Source organism: Suricata suricatta, chromosome 2 (assembly GCF_006229205.1).
Source record: "Suricata suricatta isolate VVHF042 chromosome 2, meerkat_22Aug2017_6uvM2_HiC, whole genome shotgun sequence".
NCBI classification, from domain to species: domain Eukaryota; kingdom Metazoa; phylum Chordata; class Mammalia; order Carnivora; family Herpestidae; genus Suricata; species Suricata suricatta.
Genome location: NC_043701.1, coordinates 55,329,949 through 55,350,936, shown reverse-complemented (window position 1 = coordinate 55,350,936; position 20,988 = coordinate 55,329,949). Strand labels below are relative to the sequence as shown.

The 20,988-nt window shown below is 38.5% G+C and overlaps 1 long non-coding RNA gene across 4 annotated transcripts in view; it reads left to right on the top strand.

Annotated features, from left to right (window-relative positions):
- LOC115306252 overlaps window positions 1-10,316 on the top strand; it is a 30,003-nt gene extending 19,687 nt beyond the window's left edge. For 2 of the 4 annotated variants that reach the window (XR_003915268.1, XR_003915270.1), the window contains 2 exons: window positions 8,745-8,833; window positions 9,992-10,316. This is a non-coding gene — a long non-coding RNA (uncharacterized LOC115306252). Of the gene's footprint in view, window positions 1-2,955; window positions 3,032-8,422; window positions 8,520-8,744; window positions 8,834-9,991 lie in introns of all 4 variants that reach the window. The other 2 variants (XR_003915274.1, XR_003915272.1) reach the window with 2 other exon arrangements.
- Window positions 10,317-20,988: the final 10,672 nt, after the last annotated feature.

The following is a 20,988-nucleotide window of genomic DNA, read 5'->3' as shown; positions in this document are numbered from 1 at the left end:
TGATATGTGTGAGCATTATTGTATGTGTGTGGCTTTCTTATTTCGGATTCACTCAGCCTCTTGAATCTTTGTGTTATATCTTTCAGAAAAATTGGGGAAGTTTTAAGTCCTTATTTCTTTTATTTTTCTGTACTGTGTTCTTTCTCCTTTCCTTCTGGAACTCCAGTGCCACAAGTGTTAGGCCTTTTGGCATTTTCCCAGAGCTCCCTAAGACTCTGTTCATCCCTCCACCCCCATTCTTTTGTTCTCTGTGTTCTTCAGATTGAATAAATTCTATTGCTTTATCTTTAAGTTTACTAATTCTTCTATCATCTCCATTCCAACCCATGAGTTTTTCATTTTCATTACTGTATCTATTAGCTATCATTTCTTTTGGTTCTTGTTTATAGCTTCTATTTCTCTACTGGGACTTTTTAATCTTTCCATTTACTTTGTCTCTTCTCATCAAGTCTTCTCAAAGTCCTCATCAAATAATATCAACATCTGTGTCCACTAAGTGTTGGTGTCTCTTGATTTCTTTTACCATAGAAGTTGAGATTTTATAGGGTTACCTGGGTGGCTCCGTTGGTCAAGTGTCCAACTCCGACTCGGGTCACGATCTTGAGGTTCAGGAGGTTGAGCCAGCTTTGGGCTCTGTGCTGACAGCTCAGAGCCTGGAGCCTGCTTCAGATTCTGTGTCTCCTCGTCTCTTTTCCTCGGCTTTTCTCAAAGACTTTGTTTAAATGAGTCCCGTGTGTACACCACAGAGTTGGATCATGTTTTGTGAGCTGTATTGTAATCTTTTTCTTTTAAGTGTTCAAAGTTCATTCATTTTTATCAGTACAATATTGTTAGAGCATATAACACATAAAATACAACATAAAACAGTATTCTTTCATTTGTGTCTTCACTTTGATTTTAATTTTAGATCTATTACTAATTATAGCAAATGCTCACATTTTTCCCCCAAATCATCTTCTGCAGTCTCTTTGCTAGATGAAGCTCATCCTGTAATGTATTGCTCAGGAAGGGCAATTGCAGAATTTACCAAGCCCTTGCTTATTTAAAACTGTTTATCTTTTTAGTCCTGGTACTTAATATACCTTGACTGGATATAAAATTCTTAATTTCTTGAATTTTTAATTTTTGAGTCTTCACTGTTGCCTTGTTTGTGTGTTTTTTAGGAGAAGAAATCTTTGAAGATTTATTATTTATTTTTGTATTTAAGATCTAATGGTTTTACTAGGATACAGCTAAGGATGGAACTTTGTGGGCCACATTTTCAGGGGACATGGTGGGTCCTTTTAATATACTGGAGTTTGTGTTCTTTTATTTCCATAATATTTTCTTGAGTTGTTCTTTTATTTATTTATTTTTTACTAATTTTTAAAAAGATTTTATTTTGAGAGACAGAGAGAGTGCATGCATGAGTGGAGGAGAGGGGCAGAGAGAGGGAGAGAGAGAGAGAAACAGAGAGAGAAACTTATGCAGTTTCTGCTCTCAACATGGAGCCCAAAGTGGGACTCAATCCCATGACCCTGGTATCAGGACCTGAGCCAAAATTAAGAGTTGAACACTCAACCAACTAAGCCACCCAGGTGCACCTTTTGCAATATACGTTTAAATATTTTTTCATTGTTTTTTTCCCCCTCTTCGGTGTCTTGAATTTTACAGAAATAAGATGCTCTTTCCCTGGCCTCTACTTTAGACACCATCCCTGTGAACCTTTTTATGTTCCTTATTTTATGTTTGTCTATTGGTTATGTTCCAACATCTCTTTTATATTTTCATCAAAATCCATTCTTTCTTGGATACCTTATAATTTCTTATTTGACATAATTTTGTTTTTATCTTCTATGTATTTCATAATTTTAATAAACTCTTATTTTCTTTCTTGATGCTTTTGTCTATTTGCTTGGTTTTTAAATTTCTGATTCAAGGTCGGGTTTTTTTCTTCTTCATATTTCCAAGTGCTTGTTGGAGAGTATTTAATTCAATTTGAAGTGTTGTGCTATTGTGGTTTTCTTCTACTTTATTACTGCTTTTTTTGAAGGGGTCCACCAGCTGAAAAAACTTTTTTTTTAATGTTTATTTATTTTGAGAGAGTGAGCACACATGAGCTTTGAAGAGACAAAGAGGGAGGGTAAGAGAATCTGAAGTAGGCTCCATACTGTCAGCACAGAGCCCTATGTGGGGCTTGAACCCATGAATCATGAGACCACAACCTGAGCTGAAATTGAGTCAGACATTTAACCAAGACACCCAGGCACTTCCCAATGAAAAATTTGATTCTCATTTTTATTACATTTTGTTCTAAGTTTTTATTCTAATTTTCTGTTTTCTTTTTACATCAGTTTTGTATAGATAAATATGGCTCATATTTCCACGTTTGCAGTTCAGGTCTGTTGGTATGAAGTGATTTATGTACTTGCTAGTTCAAGATCATCTCTTCTGTTCAGCATAGCAAAATCTAGTTCCAGGAACTAGAAGTAGAAGTGGAAGAATCGAACAATCCCATGTCCTTGGATATTTCAATATTATTTTGTTTTGCAGAATTCTAAATATGTCTCTCTTGCTTCTTTTTCCTTTCACCACGCAGTTTCACCACTGTAGCTTCTATTTCACCATTTTCTTTTCTGAAATATTGCCTCTGGAGAACTGCCTCCTTGAGAATTTTAAGCCTATTTCCCTATGACCTGTCCTTATCCATGAGGATTCTTTTCCGATCTTAGCACAATTAGGGTGCACTTTCTTTTCTGTTAGTAATTCTATACCAGTTCTGGGCTTCCCAACATCTCGTCTTTTTTTTTTCCACAGTTTTTCTCAGACTGCCTATTGAAAGTAGCTTATAGATATTGGTGTTTGTGTTTCTATTTAACGGTAACTTTAAGTTTGGATGTTCTCTTTCTCTTTTTTCGCTTATGATGAGGGTGGGTTTTGTGCAGTGTTATTTATTCTTCTTATTTTTTCCTCTAGAAAATACCTTTGCAAGTTTGGATTTATACAGCTGCTTTACCTCAGTGACTCAGATTTCCTTACATCATACATAATGGTGAATATTGGACATTTTCTTACTAACATCAGAAACAAAGTATGAATGTTCACTCTCATTATTTTTTAAAAATTTTTTAATGTTTATTTATTTGAGAGAGAGTGTGTGAGCAGGGGAGAGGAGGAGAGAGAAGGGGATGCAGAATTTGAAGCAGGCTCCAGGCTCAGAGCCTGATGAGGGGCTCAAACTCATGAACGGTGAGACCATGACCTGAGCTGAAGTCAGATGCTTAACCAACTGAGCCACCCAGAAGCCCCCATTCTCATTGCTTCTATTTAACAGCCTGTTGGAGAACTTTCAGCACAATAAAGCAATACAAAGAATTAAAAGCAATATTATTGCAGAAGAAAATGTAAACTGATTTTATCCAGGGATTGCATGATTTTTTTACATAAATAACTCTAAGAAATATTCAACATTAAGGCCACTATATAAAAATAAGTATTTTATCTATATATTAAAACCAAACACTTAGAAAATGAAATTAAAAACACAATTAAATTTATAATATCATCAAAAACATAGGGGCGCCTGGGTGGCTCAGTCGGTTGAGTGTCCAACTTCAGTTCAGGTCATGATCTCACAGTTTGTGGGTTCGGGCCCTGTTACGGGCTCGGTGTCGACGGTTCAGAGCCTGGAGCCTGCCTCGGATTCTGTGTCTCGCTCTCTCTTTGTCCCTCCCCCAGTCATGCTCTGTTTCTCTCTGTCTCAATAATAAATAAACATTAAAAAAATTTTTTTTAAATATATAAAATGCCTAGGAACACACTTAACAAAAGACTTGTAAGAACTGTACACAGAAAGGTATAAAACATTTCTGAGAGAAATTAAAGAAAAAATCTGGATAATGGACTGACTTATCATGTCCTTGTACTGGGAAACTTGTTAGTATATCATTTTTTCCTCCAACTGATCTATAGATACAGCAATCAAAATCTCAACACGTTTTCCTTTGATAAGTGAACACGTTAATTCTGGAATTTATATGTATCTTGATAAATAAGAATAGAATTAGAGGATTCACTGTACCTGATTTATGATATCACACTTAATGTAAAATGATAGTAATAGGATAGTATGCTAATGACCTAAAGATAAGCAGATAGATCAATGGTACAACAAATAGAGAAAGCACAAATAGAACCACATACGCTCAAATAATATTTTTATGTATAAATATAAATGTAGGGAGAAGAATGGACATTGAAACATAATCTTACACCTTACCCAAAAGTTCACTCAAGATGGATTAGAGACCTATAGGTAAAAGCTAAAATTATAAAGACTCTGGAAGAAAACGTAGGAGAATAACTCAATGACCTTGGGAATGGCAAAAATATCGTTAGGAATTTAGAAAGCTGTAAACATTTTAAAATGTGACAACTGGACTTCATGAATATTAAAAATTTCTTCTCTGTAAAATATGGAATTAAGAAGATAAATAAGCAAGTCACAGAATATATACCCATATGTGTATCCATATATATTATATACATGTCTATATATGGATATATATATTGGACATCAGTCTTGAATCCAGAATATATTAAAAAATAATAATTAAAACAACTATCTCAATTGTAAACGGGCAAAATGATTGAGAAATATGCAAAAGAAGGTATGTTTATACCAATAAGCACATGAAAATTTGCTCAATAGTATTAGTCTCACAAATACAAATTAAAGCCATAATGAAGCTTTAGTTTACATCCACTACAGTCGCTCAAATTAAGAAGATCGACAACTATTGTTGAGAGTGTGAACACACTTTGGAAAATTGTTTGGCTTTTCTTATAAGGTTAAGGATATGCCTACATTAAAGAACAATTTCACTGTTAAATATTTACCCAACATAAATGAAAACACATGTCCACAAGGGACATTTGTATACACTTTAATCATAGTAGACCCAAACTGGAAATAACCCAGACATGTCTTAACCAAAAAGGGGCTGAAGCAGCTGTGGTATGTTCAGACAACGAAATACTATTGAGCAATCAAGAGGGATGAACTGCCAACACACGCTTCATAGATAAACCTTTCATACTGCAGACCGAGAGAAGCCAGGCACGCAAGACAACGCAATTTACGGTTTCATTTATATTGAGGTCAAGCATAGGCAAAACTAATCTAACACAACAGGCACTCAGAACTGTGTTTGCTATGGGAAGTGAGGATTGCCTGGGAAAGCCACGAGGGAACTTTCTGAGCTGCTAGGAATGTTTATATCTTGGCTGTGGTGATAGATACAAAGGTTTACACATTACCTGAATCTCGCTTAATATCTGTGTATTTCACTCAAAGTAAACTTTACATGATTCAAAAAAATCAAAAGCAAAAATAAAGTCATATAAAATAAAATGATTCCAGGGGTACCTGGGTGGCTTAGCCAGTTAAGTGTCTGACTCTTGATTTTGGCACAGCTCATGATCTCACATTTCATGCTTCAAGCCCCAAATCAGGCTCTGAACTGACAGCCTGGAGCCTTTTTTGGGATTCTCTCTTCCCCTCTCTTTGTCCCTCCCCTGTTTGCATTCACTATCTCTCTCAAGATAAAATTAAAAAAAAATAAAGTTATGCCAGAGTAAGTTTTCATACCAAAGAACTTTGCCACAAATGAAGGTAGCAAGGACACTTACTGGTTGCGTGATTTCATTCAAGGGTCATAACTACAAACTCATTGGGTGCTCAGATGCAAACTTTAAGAGAGCTTAAATGGTTGACTCTAGAAGAGAGCTGGGGAACGAGTAGTGAACACAGAGATGATAATAAGTAGAAGCCATAATATAATAGAAGCCCCGAGGTGGGCAGGAATCAGTTCAGGTGGACTGATCAAGTAACTGCATGCTGGAATGGAAGGGCGTGGAACAGTACAAACTGTCTAGTACAAATTGGAGAGGCAGGTTGTTGGAGCTGGTGACTCCTTAGATGTTCTAATTCTCTAGAAGGCCTGACTTCCAATTGTCTGTGGCTCCATTATTCTGTCAGACTTAGCTCCAAATCTTTTGCCTTCATTTACTTTGTAGCTTGATTCCCCTATATCTTGCCTCCTAAGATGTCATGAGAGGCTTACTCTGTGCTTTGCAGTAAGAAGAGACCTGATTAAGGCAGAAATAAGAAAGACTGAGATTTAGAACCTCAGACAAATTTATTTTTAGTGATTCTGGTTTATCCAAATGGAAGAGGATCTCTCAATTTTTCTGCCTGTCTTTCTTTGTCTCTGTCCCTCTCTCCCCCCTTCTCTTCTTTTTTCCTACAGTTTATTTATTTTTGGGAGAGAGTGCATGCACATGAGAGTGGGGGAGGGGAAGAGAGAAGCAGGGACAGAGGATCTCAAGCAGGCTTTGCACTGATAGCAGAGAGCCCAATGCAGGGCTTGAACTCACAAACCACAGGATCATGACCTGAGCTGAAGTCAGACACTCAACCAACCAAGTCATCCAGGTGTCCCATTGCCCCTTCTCTTCTTAGAAGCAGACTCTTCCCCATAGTTTCTTCAGCCTTTCTTCTGTGGCCAGATATAATCAGAGCAGAGATGTCCCCTGACCACGGAGAACCTCTCCTATCCCTGGCTAGGATTTTATTCTGCAATTGTTCAGGCTCAAGGGAAGCAGCATAAACTCTAACAAAGCAGAGAAAACATTCCTCCCTTGTGCTTTCCTCAGAGATGTGACACTCAGGCTCTTGCTTCTGCTCAATGGAGTCTTATCTGTCTCTGTTGAAATGGCAGAACATGGGTGTTCTCTCTGTTCCCTCAAATCTAAACACATACATGTGCACTCAGCCCATTTACTGCAGGTGAATGAAGATCTCATCCCGTTATCTTCAGCTCTGATTTCTTCCTCTCTGGTCCTCACTGGTCCTTGCTTGCTCTCTCAGTTTTGTGCAGCTCTGCCCAGCCCCTGCTCCCTCTGGTCCTACTAATATTGGATCCCAGAGATGACTGGACTTAACCAGGGAATAATAACTCCTTCAGACAAGTAACTTAAGGTCATTGTGTTTACATGTCCACCCAACTTGAGGCAATGTCACATGCTCCTGGGACTTCTAAGGAGTGTCTCCATATGAACCTTCAACTGTCCAAGTGTGAACGGAGTCTAATGTCCCTTCAGCAGCACCCTTTGGAAAATATTACCTCCTTCTCTGTATGCATGGAGTGGGGCACAGGCTTACTCTCATGTAAGGCTCAGTTTTTAAGTGGTTTAAGTCCTTGGAATCTTATTTCTAAAACACTTGCTATAGCTCTTCCTGAGGCGTAAGCCCCATTTTTTTTCAATGTTTATTTTTGAGAGAAAGAGAGAGAGCATAAGCATGGGAGGGGCAGAGAGAGAAGGAGACACAGAATCCAAAGCAGGGTCCAGGCTCTGAGCTATCAGCACAGAGCCCGACGTGGGCTCAAACCCACTAACTGCGAGACATGACCTGAGCTGAAATCAGATGCTCAACTGACTGAGCCACCAGGCGCCCCTCTAGGGCTCATTTTTAAATGAATTTTAGGTATATGGTTTTGACCTTTCTCTACTCTTTTCTGAAGGGCTGATATGTTTAGTCCTCTCAGAACTGTCTACTCATAATCTTGTCCCAACATACCGCACATGATGAATTTCACATACATATCTGGTACAATTCTAGTTCATAGAACATATAAATCATGTGGGTTTCCTCATTAAATGTTTCTGCATAACAGGAAAAAAAATGGAAGACATATAAAGGAAACTATTCAAGATCAAAACTGATCAATGTGGCTAGAAAAGTTTCTGTGACACCACAGGAGAATCAGTGCCTTTTCCCCTCCCATTCTAATTATTACCTTCCATTTTACTGCAGAAGCTAAATTATTGTTGTCACACCCCATGACATCAAATTATCATTGGACGCTAGCCAACTAGGCAGAAGCTGGAGTCTGGCTGAAATGCCAAGTGGGTAAATATTCCAAGCTTCAGAAGAAGCAAAGGCAAATGTGAAAATAACTTGAGTTCACGCATGTTTATTTGGACTTATAGTTTGTACAGGAGAAAGATTCCATATATGGGTCCTTCTCATGGCCTGAACACTGCCCACCAAAAGGCAGATCATGCTAACTTGTCAGTCCAGAGACATTCTTTAAGGGGGAGCTGGGTAGGGGGTACATTAGGAATTCTTTATGCCACTCACTCCTTTAACAATAAACAATGACAATGGCCTTTTAGACCTGCTCTTATGTCAAGGCCTCACATGCACTCTACTAACTCGAATACTTGAGTCATTTCACTGATTCCTACTCATTTTTCAGGTTCCAGCTGACATATCCCTTCCTTCAGGAAGTCTTCCCTGACAACTTCAGTCTGAGTTGTTTGTTCAAACCCTTCCTGTTTGCTCTCATAGCCCCATCTGTTTTCCTTTTCATATCAGGTATCATAGCCCACTTAAAACTATGCCATTCTGACCAGATGGGAAGCAGTTTGAAGTTAGAGACCATACGTGTTTCCTTCATTGTTCCTGGCACTTGGTGGGTATATCCTGTTCCATTCCACAGGAAAAAGGGTTGAATAGAATCAGGTATCTCTCACAAGTGCTGATTTGTCATTGGGATCAGAGCATGCAGCACTTGGAGGGCCCTTGGGAGGAGAGAGACAAGTTGGTGTGGAGAGAGGAAAAAGACTTTGATAGGATATCTACTGTATCAGGCAGCTTGCAAAATGCTTAACACATCCTGTCTATTTACTCTTCATAGAAATCTTGAGAGGTCATCTAATTCAACTTTTCACAGATGAGAAACTGGAGGGAAGCATTCTCAGTGGTGACAAGGAATGCCCTATTTAGGTATGTATGGCTATTTTCATGCCCTACTGAATCACACCCAGGGCTTCTGTAGCTTCCTCATCTGCTGTGCCCTTCACATAATAGTCACTCATAAAGTTCAACTTATCCCTCAAAATCCAGTCCAAGCAGTTCCTCTACCTTAAACCTTCCCACGAGAGGGCTTTCTACTTGGCCACCAATCCTTTCCATCAGAATTAAAGATTGCTTCCTTTGAACCTCTCTTGAACTGGAATTTCTAGCAGATACATGAATTCAGTTGTTCAGCACAGTGGCTTTGCACTCAAACTCCCTGAGGTTCAATCTCCTCCCCATGCATCAGCCCTAAGACCTTGGGCAAGTTACTTAACCTCCCTGGCTTTGTTTACTCTCTTACTGTATCAGTCAGGGTTCAACCAGAAAAACAGAACCAGTATAAGATATGTATTAAGAGATTTAGTGCAAGGAATTGGTTTATGCAATCGCAAGGGCTGGTTTACCCAAGTCTGAACTCCATCAGGCAAGTCCATCAGGAAGGGCAGGCCCAGACTCTGGGGCATCAGGTAAATCCATTGTCCAAAGTTAGAATTTCTTCTTCATCAGGGAAGCCTCCGATGGGCTCTCAGGCCTTTTAACTGACGGAAGCTGGTCCACTCAGTTTATCTAGGATAATCTCTCTTAAAGTCAACTGATTAAGGGCTTTAATCATATCTGCCAAATATCACCATGGCAACACCTAGATTAGTGTTTGGCTGGATAACTGGCGACTGTAGCCTTGCAAAATTGACACATCAAAAGTCCATCACACCGATTAAGAGGGTGGGGGGGACAGAACAACGGAATCTCCATCTTAGGGCCATTATAGAGATTAACTGGGTTTATCCATATCACCATTTAGAATAGTGTTTGGTAGGTGAAAAGGCCTCCATCAATGCTGACTCCTAAAATAATATTTATTACATATATTAAAATTATTTTTGCATGCCCATTTTCTCTTCTAGACTTTGAATTCTTATATTCATGTAGGTACCCAAAGCTTTGTATAGAGCCTGACTTACAGTATAGATTTGCTAAGTTCTGCAGGTGAATAATTAATTTCCTTACAGTTTTGAAATGACTCACTGACAACCTAGAAGAATGTCATATGAGGAATCCATTAATGAAGACTATTCCTCTTCACAGGTTTTTTTCGTCTAACTGGAAGACTAAGATATAACATGTTGGGCCATTATCTAAAGAAGGAAAGAGCATGACGGCATCTTCCAGCTGAGTTCCACAGCTTCATTTTTGACATTAGTTTCTAATGGTGGCACAGAGCATGTTTACAGACCAGAAGAGCCCCACCAAATGGTCTAGGACTTGGAAGTGTATTAAGCCTAAGGTAGAATAATTTGGTTTTCAGCTGAGTCACTACCGAAAGACGTAAGAAAAAGTGTTTTCCTTTCTTTTATGTCCCAGAAAGAAGTTCATGTTTACAATAAAGGGATTTTCATTCCACAAAAGTTCAGATAATGACCGAAATCTAAGTTCACAAATCTATAAGATAAGAAAATTAAGCTAAACTCCCTGGAAGCACCCAAACCATGAGTATCATTTCCTGTACGCCTTCTGTCCACATTTGGAGGTTGATTTGCTTTATACAGTATAAACTAATGGTAGGAGACAAAGCCCTTCAGTAATCTCTTCTTTTGTGTGGGTAAGGATGTTGCAATATCTAAGATCCAAAGACTATGGTTATGGTATAGGGAATTCACGTCTACTCTTCATTTTTTTACTTTCTTTGGATTTTTGTTCATCTGTAAAACTTACTTAGACTTAGCACTTGCGTGCAAATATCACACTTAAGCACAGTTGCAAAGAAAGCTCAACTAGGATGGCTTTAGACTGATCCTGTTTGGAAGGCTAAGTGTAAGCAGTGTTGAACGTTTAACAAATGAGGATACAATTCAGGTGCTGGTAAACAGTTTGTGTGCTGACTTGAGCTAAAAGATCAGATAAAAGTGGAGAGTTAACTTTTTTTTTACCATCCAATGGTTTGCAGCACTTCAGATAGCATGCATATGCTCTACACCAATTTAAGAATGATTTGTTACTAAAGGACTACAAGCATGACTGGATTTGTCTAACTGCATTCTTCACAAAATCCTCCCATATTAAATCTCTGTAAGTAAGCAAACACATGAAGTTAGTGTGATAAAGTTCCTAATTTCTTTTGTCTTAAATTATATTGCTTTAATCCAAACATTTTCAAAGAGGCTAGGTTTTTATTAAATTTTGTTTGAGAAAGAGCATTTGTTAGTTCCTAAATGTGGTACTAACTAGATGAACAACGGATCATTCATTTTCTCATTTACTTATTAGACATTTATCAAGGGTCTTCCGGGTGCAAGAAAAACGGTAGGCATCTGTGTTACAAAGAGAAAATGGAAATTCCAGTCTAGTAGAAAAGCTATCTGAACAGTGTTTGGGAAAGATGGAGTGCCAGGGGCGAACACTGGAGAAGTACCCAGACTCTAAATATTATGGAAAGCTTCTTAGAGGAAATGATAGCCACACTGAAACCTGAACAGCTTCATGGGTGCAGGGTGTGTACATCTGTAGTGTGTGTCCATAGGGAAAGGCACTGTAGGCAAGTTCAAAGTCCAGCAAAGAGAGCAGAATATGTGAGGGCTCTATGGCCTGTAGAAGCATAGCCCATTCAAGTTGTACTATATTTAATTTTAGTACCACTAAAATAAAGAATATTTATGGCATGTTTTTAACAGGAGAGGGGCAGAGGACATGAATGGTAAGAAGACTGGAAAAATAGAAGTCCAAAAAAGAAGGGTGGGAGATGGATTCAAGGTGTATATTTCCCAATTTTATTATAGATAAGATTTCAAAGTGAGGGAAAGGATGAATCAAGGGTGGCTCTCAGGTTCTTATGTGAGCAAATAGTGGTGCTACTTACTTAAAAAAAAAAAAAAGAACCTGGGAGGCAAGGTTTTCATGGGAAAATAACACAATCGGGTTGGATTTCAGAGTTTGAAATGCCAGTAGGATAAGCCTAGGGGGCAGTTAGGTATATTTCTCTGAGTCTCAGAAGCCCCAACTACAGAAACAAATTTGTGATCTGTCATCATATGCTCTAGGGTTTGACACGATTGACATTTTGGGTCAGGTAATTCTTTGTTGTGAGGAGCAATCTGCGCACTATGTTTACCAACATTCATGACCTCCACCTACGGAATGCCAGTAACACATTCTCCAGGTTGTTACAATGGACTATGTTACCAGATATTTCCAAATGTCACTTGGAAGACAAATTTACCCCCAGCTGAACCCAGGAGTATGGGTGAGTGTAGAAAGGGAGAGGAGAACAGTCCTCAAAATACAACACTTAAGGACACTTGTAGGGACCAAAAAGAGAAAGAAGATTCTAAAGGACAAGGAGGGGTCAGAGAAGTGAGGGAGGAAAAAACACAAAAATCAAGAGAAAAAAATGTTTCAGTAAGAAAGATGTGATCCAAGAGGGCAAATGTGGCAAATGAAGCCTAAAAAGCAGCCTTCTTTTTGGCAGCAAATGTATCATTGATGGTCTCAGTGGAAATAATCCTGTTGGAGTTAGGGTGAAAGGGCTAGGGGACTGTGGGATGAGATGTAAATGAGTTCATATTGTGTTGTATTATTTTGTCTCACTAAACATGACAATCTGGATGGAGAACATGGACCAAAATGTCTTGGGTTGGGGTTTTAAAAGAAGGTTCAAGGGACGGTCCAGTGGCAAATGGAAGCTGATGATATTGACAAAGGAGTGATTGATGTAGGGAACCATGGAAGGTAAACTGGATAGTGACAGAAATGAATACAAAGGAGAGTTGACAGGCACAGAGAAGGTCTCTAAGACTAAGGGAGTAGAGAATGTAAGAATTTCTGAGGGGAACATTTGGAAATCAGTAGAATAGTTATCAATCAGAATGAGCTTTGGTTTGTTTGTCAGTAAGTTTGGGCGTTAGACTAGATGTCCCCAATATTGCTTCAGACTTGTTTCATATTGGTACAAATCTTCTGATTCCTACACAATAGAAATAGGACTCTAGGAAATCAAAATATATGTATATAAGTATATGTATATGAAAGCTTATTGAAATCATATTTTTCTTAGATAGGCTTCTCTTTGATTTGGAGCCATCGTGATTTTGATGCTATAATTTTTGTCCTGACTTTGATGCTATATGTTTGATGCCATAACTCACTTTATTTCCAACAATTAGATCCATCCAATTGATAGATTCTTTGGTAGATCCTTTAGCTTAGATATAGGAGATAGTTTGGAGTGGTTTGCTTTACTTTGGAGAGAAGCATAAGTTTTCCAGAAACACAAAGATCAAGAAACCTTTATTTTTGTGGCCTTTCTTCCTTATTAACATACTTTTCTTTTGGGTGGTATCCTCCTCTCTCCTCTGATCCTTTATGGCAAGTCAGCAATAATAAAAGCTTAGATTGTTGTGTCTTATAGGAAAATGGGAAGCCTATGAAATGAAGTCAGTAAGTGGAGGCCATACACTTCTGCTTTGTCTTCTGACACTCCAGGCAGACATCACTAATTGATTCCCAGCACCTCTTCCTCCAGAATCTGGACATGACTCTTACCTCTGGCTGAGCATCAGAATCACTTGTGGAGATTTAAAAAATTATGAAGTTTCTCAGGACTCATCCTAAATGTACTCAATCAGCATCTTTGGTGACTCTGATGTGCTTGCCTAAGACTGATTTTCTACATGTGGCTTCGGGCAAACAGTTTGGAGTTGGCACTTGAGATGAAAGATACATTATCTCAGCTAGAGAGTAACTGCCAGCTCTCACCCTCCTCCCTGTTCCCTGAATTTCCACTTTCCAAAGTGGAAATGCATTTCACTTCCAGAAGTTGCCAAATCTGAGTTAGAACGAGACTTCATCAGCAAAGGAGTTAGAGCAAGACCAGAAGTAATTCTTTCAACCCCTCCCCCATCTGCTTTTTGTCCTTAAGGGTAATCATCAACCAGCTCATGGGAGAATTATTCCACTGAAGGTGGTCATTCATTCATTTATTCCCAAAATATTTAATAAGAGCTGGTGTACTCTAAAGATGGCATACATTTCAGGTTATACACAGACTAGGTGATAAAACCATGAACTGAAGAAATTAATTAGCTCTGCTCACACGTGCTTCCCCAGCCTAGCATCCAACAAAACTTTAAATCAAAATACCAATCATCACATTTTCCCTCAATGAGAAATGTATGAAAAGCAGGAGCAGGAAGTGTGATCAAGTCCCCTCATCTGAGGTTGTGTTCCAAAAAGACTTGCCCAGTGAGGCTGTGTGTCCCTGATTCTAAAAGAGAAGCCCTTGCTGAATTTGATGTTCTGACTCCATAGTTATCTCCTCACATTGCATCTTCTTGTTGGGGTTTAGAATTGCTTTGCCATGCAGAGGCCAGTGCCCATTTCTTGGTGAACTTCTAAGTTATGTTTTTCTTGGGTCCTATCGTCCAAATCTTTGATGACATTTTTGCTAAACTGACAAATTATAAGATCCTGTTCTTGGCAAATGCCTCCTCTGAGATCAGAGGTTATCAGTTTAGTGTTTCTCCTCCTTTCTGGAAACAAAGCTGAGGCAGATTTGACAAAGGTTTGGCAAGCTCCTCTGTGGAGCTACTTGAGTCCAGGTGGTATTGGAGCCTCAAAGGGGAACAGACAAGAAGGAAGCCGAAAGAACAGGGCTCCCCAGCTCTACTGAAGCAAGCTCTGATTTGTATTTTAACAACTAATAATTCAAATAAAAGGTGAATAATTACTCTCCTTAAACCATCTGAAAAACAACAGCAATAACAACAAGACTGGAATCCTAAAGCTAAATGGAATATAACCTAGAACACTAAGTAGTTCTTGAAATTTAGCTGTGTGGGAATCACTGGCAGGTTTATTAAAACACAGGATCCTGGGCTCCACTACTAGATTTTCTGATTCACTAGGTCTGGTGTGAGGCCCAAGAATTTTGCACTTTAACTAGTTCTCAGGTGAGGTTCTGAGGCCGCTAATCCTTTGACTCCTCTCTGAAAACCACTGCCCTAGAAATATGAATCTGGAAACTATACAGATCTTGCAACCCCGGGGTTTCAATAAGAGATGTCTGCCGGTGTCACGTGAGACTTTCATGTGCACAGACATCACCTCGTTTGGAGGCTGAGTCCTCCTCAGTCTTCTCAACGAGATGTCAGAAGATTTATTAAATGCAAATTTTCACATTTTAAAAATTAGACGGGACCGTGTTCTATTGGGAGATTTCAAATATACATCTGCATTTTCAAGTTCTTTTGAAAAAATCAGAATAGCTAGCACCACGGCCTCTTTGCTGCCTGGCAGCCTGGTGCTGGAGATGAAGAAGTAGCTGTCCACCTTAGACAGACAGTCATGTTTCTCCCCTGGTGTCAGCTTTCCTGCAGGCTCCCCAAATTACCAAGAAATCAGATGCACCCACATTTAAATCTCATAGCCCATTGGAAGTGTTTTGGAAGTTATGCAATTGATCACTTAGGATTATGATTTCCTAAAGGGTGTGCTGTCTATGCACAACATGATATAACATAGTGTTAAATATGGATATATTTTCAGGAAATCAAGATTACTGTAAGTTTATGTGAACTATATTATTTTAAATGAAAACCGTGCCCTAAGATCCCTACGTTGGCTTAGCAGGATGAACTATGACCTGATGTAACACTTCACTAGGGAGTTTTAGAGTCCGTTTCACTGATTTTATTCCATCTACCAATGCTTATTATTTCCTGAGTTTCTACAAAAATTGAATCTGTAGGATGATGGCTGGAAAAACAAACATACTTAAAATTCTTAGACTCTTTGGAGAGTCTATTGCTGCCTTTGACTCCGCGATTTTTCTCTAAATTCTTTGGAACAAAGTCCTAGCCTCCGGATCTTTCAAAGAAGGGATTTGTACTAAAACTAATATTCCTAGTCCACACTCATCAGGGTCAGAGGCTGCTTTTGCGCGGAGATCCCTCAATATTCACAATCATGTCACACTTTAATTGGGATGGTTTCCCTAAATTCAAAGGCAGAAAGTCCTGTAGAACTTGCTTTGTTTAACAAAGGAGGCTTTCTCTCCCAAACCCCTCTGGCTTTGGTGACTTGGAAAATCTTATTAGCCAGATGAAAAAAAAAATGCCAATACCAACTCTGGGACTGGAACGGCTATTTGGATGCTTGCGAAGAGCAAGAACCCAATTAAGCAGCTCAGCGGCACAGGCCGGAGTGCAGCGTGGCAGACCCGGGGCGCCCTCACACATCTCGGCGGGCTGAGCTGCCTTTAAGCTCTCTGTCAAAAAGGCATGAGTCTGAGTGATTCATTTCCCAACCACAAGACACCAGTGGAGGGTAAAGCTAATGCAGGCCGGGAGTAGCCGGATCAGGGAGATAGGACTCTGATATCTAAACAGGGATTTGGATGGAGCCGAGGCAGGCTTAAAACAACTTTCTCATAACAAAATAGAATGGCTAAACGGAGCTGCAAAAGCATTTTCTTTGACCCTTTTGTCCTTAGTTTCAAGAGGAACAAATATGTTCTACTTTCTTCGCTTGACCTCTTATCTAAGAAAAAAATGACCCTTACCCCAGGAATGGCGCTGACAAATCTTGTATAGGTCTGGCGTGAAAAGAAATGAAGCCCAGGTGGTGGCTGAATCTGCAGAGGAATCTGGGGAATTTTAGGATGTCCCCGTTTGGGGGCCTCAGGAGAGGGGGCGGAGCGGGGTTCCTGGTTGGAGGCCAACCATTGTCCCTCGCCCCTTGGAGGACTGGAACTGAAGGTGAGGCTGGAGGGAGGCTGGAGGCAATTAGAATATTCATTTCCCAAGTGATTCCTACATTTTAGTGTTACCTTAAAAACATTTGGCACGGTATTTTAGAAACAGAACCACATAAAACTTTATTAGGATTTAAGTTATCCTTACTGATGCAAAAGTAAGGGTTTCAGCACTAAATTTCAGTCAAAGTGCACTTCTCATGAAAACCAAGCTTCTGAACTAAAGAAGAGTGAATAATGCTGTAAATATTAGTTACTTAATAACTCGGAGGTTTGGAGAGATCCTGATTTTTATGGTTTTTATCTAATTATCCAGTTTACGTCCAATTATTACATCTTTTCGGATATTCTGTCTTAAATGGATTCATCTAGTAATTTCCATGCCTATTCCTGACCTGCCATTTAGCACCTATCATGTGTCACTCTATTAGGTACTCTGAACCCAATAAAACCAGTTTTTTGGTATGTTTTGTTTTGTTTTATTTTTCTCTCAAAGGCATTATAATTTAGTTAGGGAAATGAGTCTAGCATAGGAACTATCTAGAAAATTTACAGGCAGATAGGGTTCACTTGACATTTAAATGTAATTCAAACTTCTATCTATCCTGGACCTTTTAATCTACTCATTTACCCTCTCTCTTTGGAGGCTCTTATGTGGATCCCCTGATGCACTGATCCCCTGTATCACAATCTCCAACCTCCAATTTTCTCCAGACATATACAATTTTTTGTTAATATGTTAACACACAGCACTATATAAATTTAAGTTGTGTAACATGTTACTTTGATACATTTAACATTGTAATATGATGTCATTGTAGCAATATTTAGCACCTCTATCATATTGTATAACCTTTTCATTTTAGTGGTTGGAATAATTAACTTTTATAGTCTCTTAGCAAGTTTGATGATTATAATACAATATTGTTGTCTATATTCCATTATACTGTGCATTAGATCCCTAAGGCTTATTTATTACTTGTAGCAAGTTTGTACACCTAAGCATCTATCATATCCTTTCACTTGCCTTGTCCCTGGTAACTACCATTTTGCTCTCTGTTTTTACAAGTTTGGTTATTTAATTTTAATTTATTAATTAATTTATTGAGAGAAGGTGCAAGGGCAGAGGGAGAGGGAGAGATAGAATCTTAAGCAAGCTCCACACTCAGCATGGAACCAGACTTGGGGCTCGATCATGACCTGAGCCAAAGTCAAGAGTTGGATGCCTAGCCACCCAGGTGCTCCAAATTTGGCCTTTTTAGATTTCACATATAAGTGATATTAAAGAACACTTGTCTCTATCTGACTAATCTTACTTGGAATAATGTATTCAAAGTTCCTCCATGTTGTTGCAAATGGCAAGATGTCTTCCTTTCTTACGGCTGCATAATAGGTATATACATCACATCTTCTGTATTTATTCATCCATTGGTGGGTATTTAGGTTGTTTTTATATCCTGGCTATGATAACTTATGCTGCAGTAAACATGAGAGTGCCATAGCTCTTCAAAATCATGTTTTTATTTCTTATGGATACATACCCAGCAATGTAAATGCTGGATTATTAATAGGTAAAGCTTTAATTTTTTGAGGAACCTTCATATTGTTTTCCATAGTGGTTGGACCAATTTATATTACCAATAGTGTATAGTCATTCCCTTTTCTCCACATCCTCACCAGCACCTGTTGGCTCCTGTCTTCTTGATGGTGGCCATTCTAACAAGGATGAGGTAATATATCATTATGATCTTGATTTGCATTTCCCTGATGATTAGTGATATTGAGCATTTTTTCATGTGCTTGTTGGCCATTGGATATGTTCTTTAGAAAAATGTCTATTTACTTCTGTCAGTTTTTTAAATCAGAGTGAGTGGTTTTCGTTACTGAGTTTCATGAGTTATTTATATATTTTAGATATTAATGTCTTATCTGATATATGATTTGAAATGTTTTCTCCTATTTTGTAGGTTGCCTTTTCATTTTGTTAATTGTTTTTTTTTTTTTTTTTTTTTTTTTTTGGTGTGCAGAAGCTTTTAAGTTTGATGTGGTCTCACTTCTTAATTTTTGCTTTTGTTGCTTATGCTCCCGGTGTCATATCCAAATAAATCACTGCCAAGACCAATGTTGAGGAGCTTCTTCTCTATGTTTTCTCTTATGAGTTTTATGGTTTCAGGTCTTATGTTTAATTCTTGGCCCATTTTGAGTTAATTTTTGTGAGTGTTGTGAGACAAGGCTCATTGGGTTGTTGTTCTGCATGTGTTTGTCCAGTTTTCCCGTATTGTTTGCTGAAAAGACTCTCCCCAGTGGGCGTTCTCAGCTCCTTGGTCAATTATTAGTTGGCTGTATATGCAGGGGGTTAATATTAGGTTCTCTAACCCATTCCATTGGTCTATGTGTCTATTTTTGCACCAGTATAATGATCATTGTGTTACCATGGCTTTGTAGTAAAGCTTAAAATCAGGAAATATGATATGTTTGACTTTGTTCTTTTTCCTCAGGATTGCTTTGGCTATTCAAGGTCTCTTGTAGTTCTGTACAAACCTTAGTATCATTTCTTCTATTTCTGTGTAGAATGCTTTTGGGATTTAGATGGGGATTTTGTTAAATATATAGATGACTTTGGGTAGTATAGACACTTTCACTATATAAATTCTTCTGATCTATGAACACAGAATATCTTAAGTTGTTCTCCACAGTCCCGTCTTCCACCCTCAGGAGACTGTTGCTTTCCCAGGGTTTTCTGTGGCTGCATCTGAGGTGGGGCTCATGGAGTATGCCCTCCTTGGGAGATAAGTAGACCCTGCATATGACTTTGTTCAGGGAAGATTGGGCTTCAGGGTTTGGGGTAGTTTAGAATTCAAACCATAAAAGGCATCTGAAATCCAGGCTTGTCGTATATTTGACAATTCAGCTCACCTGAAAACTTAAAAAGCTCCTGATCTGTTTGCTTCTGGTCAGGTTTATATGCCAGTAACACACCTACCATTTTTTTTCTTTTTAATGTTTATTTATTTTTGAGACAGAGTGTGAGTGGAGGAAGGGCAGATGGAGAGGGAGACACAGAATTTGAAGCAGGTTCCAGGCTTTGAGCTATCAACACAGAATCCAAGATAGGGCTTGAACCCACAAACTGTGAGATCATGACCTGGGCAGAAGTCAGTAACTGACTGAGCCACCCATGAGCCCCTGCACACCTACCATTCTTTAGGGTATAGTTCTCAAATATGGTCTGTCTTTGATCTGTTAACTCCATGAATCTCACCTGACTTAACAGAAGCCAACTTGAGACCAGACAAAACCAACAGTGTCTCACTACATTCTGTTTTTTACTTCTGCTTTTAGAATACAAGTTAAATAGGTACCTTTTCTATTAACCAGGTTATCATAGGAAGAAGTTTTATCAGTGTTTTCTCAATATTTATAATGAATCTACATCTTCCCAGCATTTAGTAATCTTTCCGAAGTATGGGCTGCCAGAATTCTCCATACATTATTAGACCTTTAAAGTTAAAAAGAACACAAACAGACTATTTTTCCAGAAAACAAAATATATTAAGCTATAGGTATTAGGGTAAATATCAAATAAAAATCCCTTAAGATAGGGAGAAAGCCCAAATGCTAAACTTTCATGCTAAATATGGATGTTTTGAAGTCCTCTAACTCTAAATATCTCCTGACCATAAAAATAAAATTATTATAGTATGACCTTAGATTAGATAGGTGAAACATTTTCCAATTTATAAAGATCATTTGTACAAATAAGATAAAAACAGAGAGGGAAGCAAACCATAAGAGACTCTTAAATAAAAGAATAAACTGAGGATTGCTGGAGGGGAAGTGGGTGGGGAGCTGGACTAAATGGGTGATGGGCATTAAGAAGGGCACTTTTCGGGATACACACTGGGTGTCATATGTAAGAGATGAATCACTGGGTTCTACTCCTGAAGTCAAGACTACACTGTATGCTAACTAGCTTGAATTTAAATTAAAAAAGAAGATCTTATGTACAAATTAAATAAATACAACTTTTAAAAATTGATAACCTTTTTAAAGAAAAGTTTTAGGTTTACAAAAAAGCTAAGCAGAAAACAGAATTCTCATATAGTCCCTCAACCCCCTCCAGACTCCCTTATTATTAACAACTTGCATTACTGTGAACTAGTTATTATAATTGAGAAGTTAATATTAATATATTATTATCACCTGGAGTCCATGGTTTACATTAAAGCTCACTCTTCGTGTTGTACATTCTGTAGGTTTTGACAAAAGTAATGACGTGCGTCTACCATTACAGCATCATACAGAATAGTTACACTGTCCCCAAACCCCCATGTGCTCT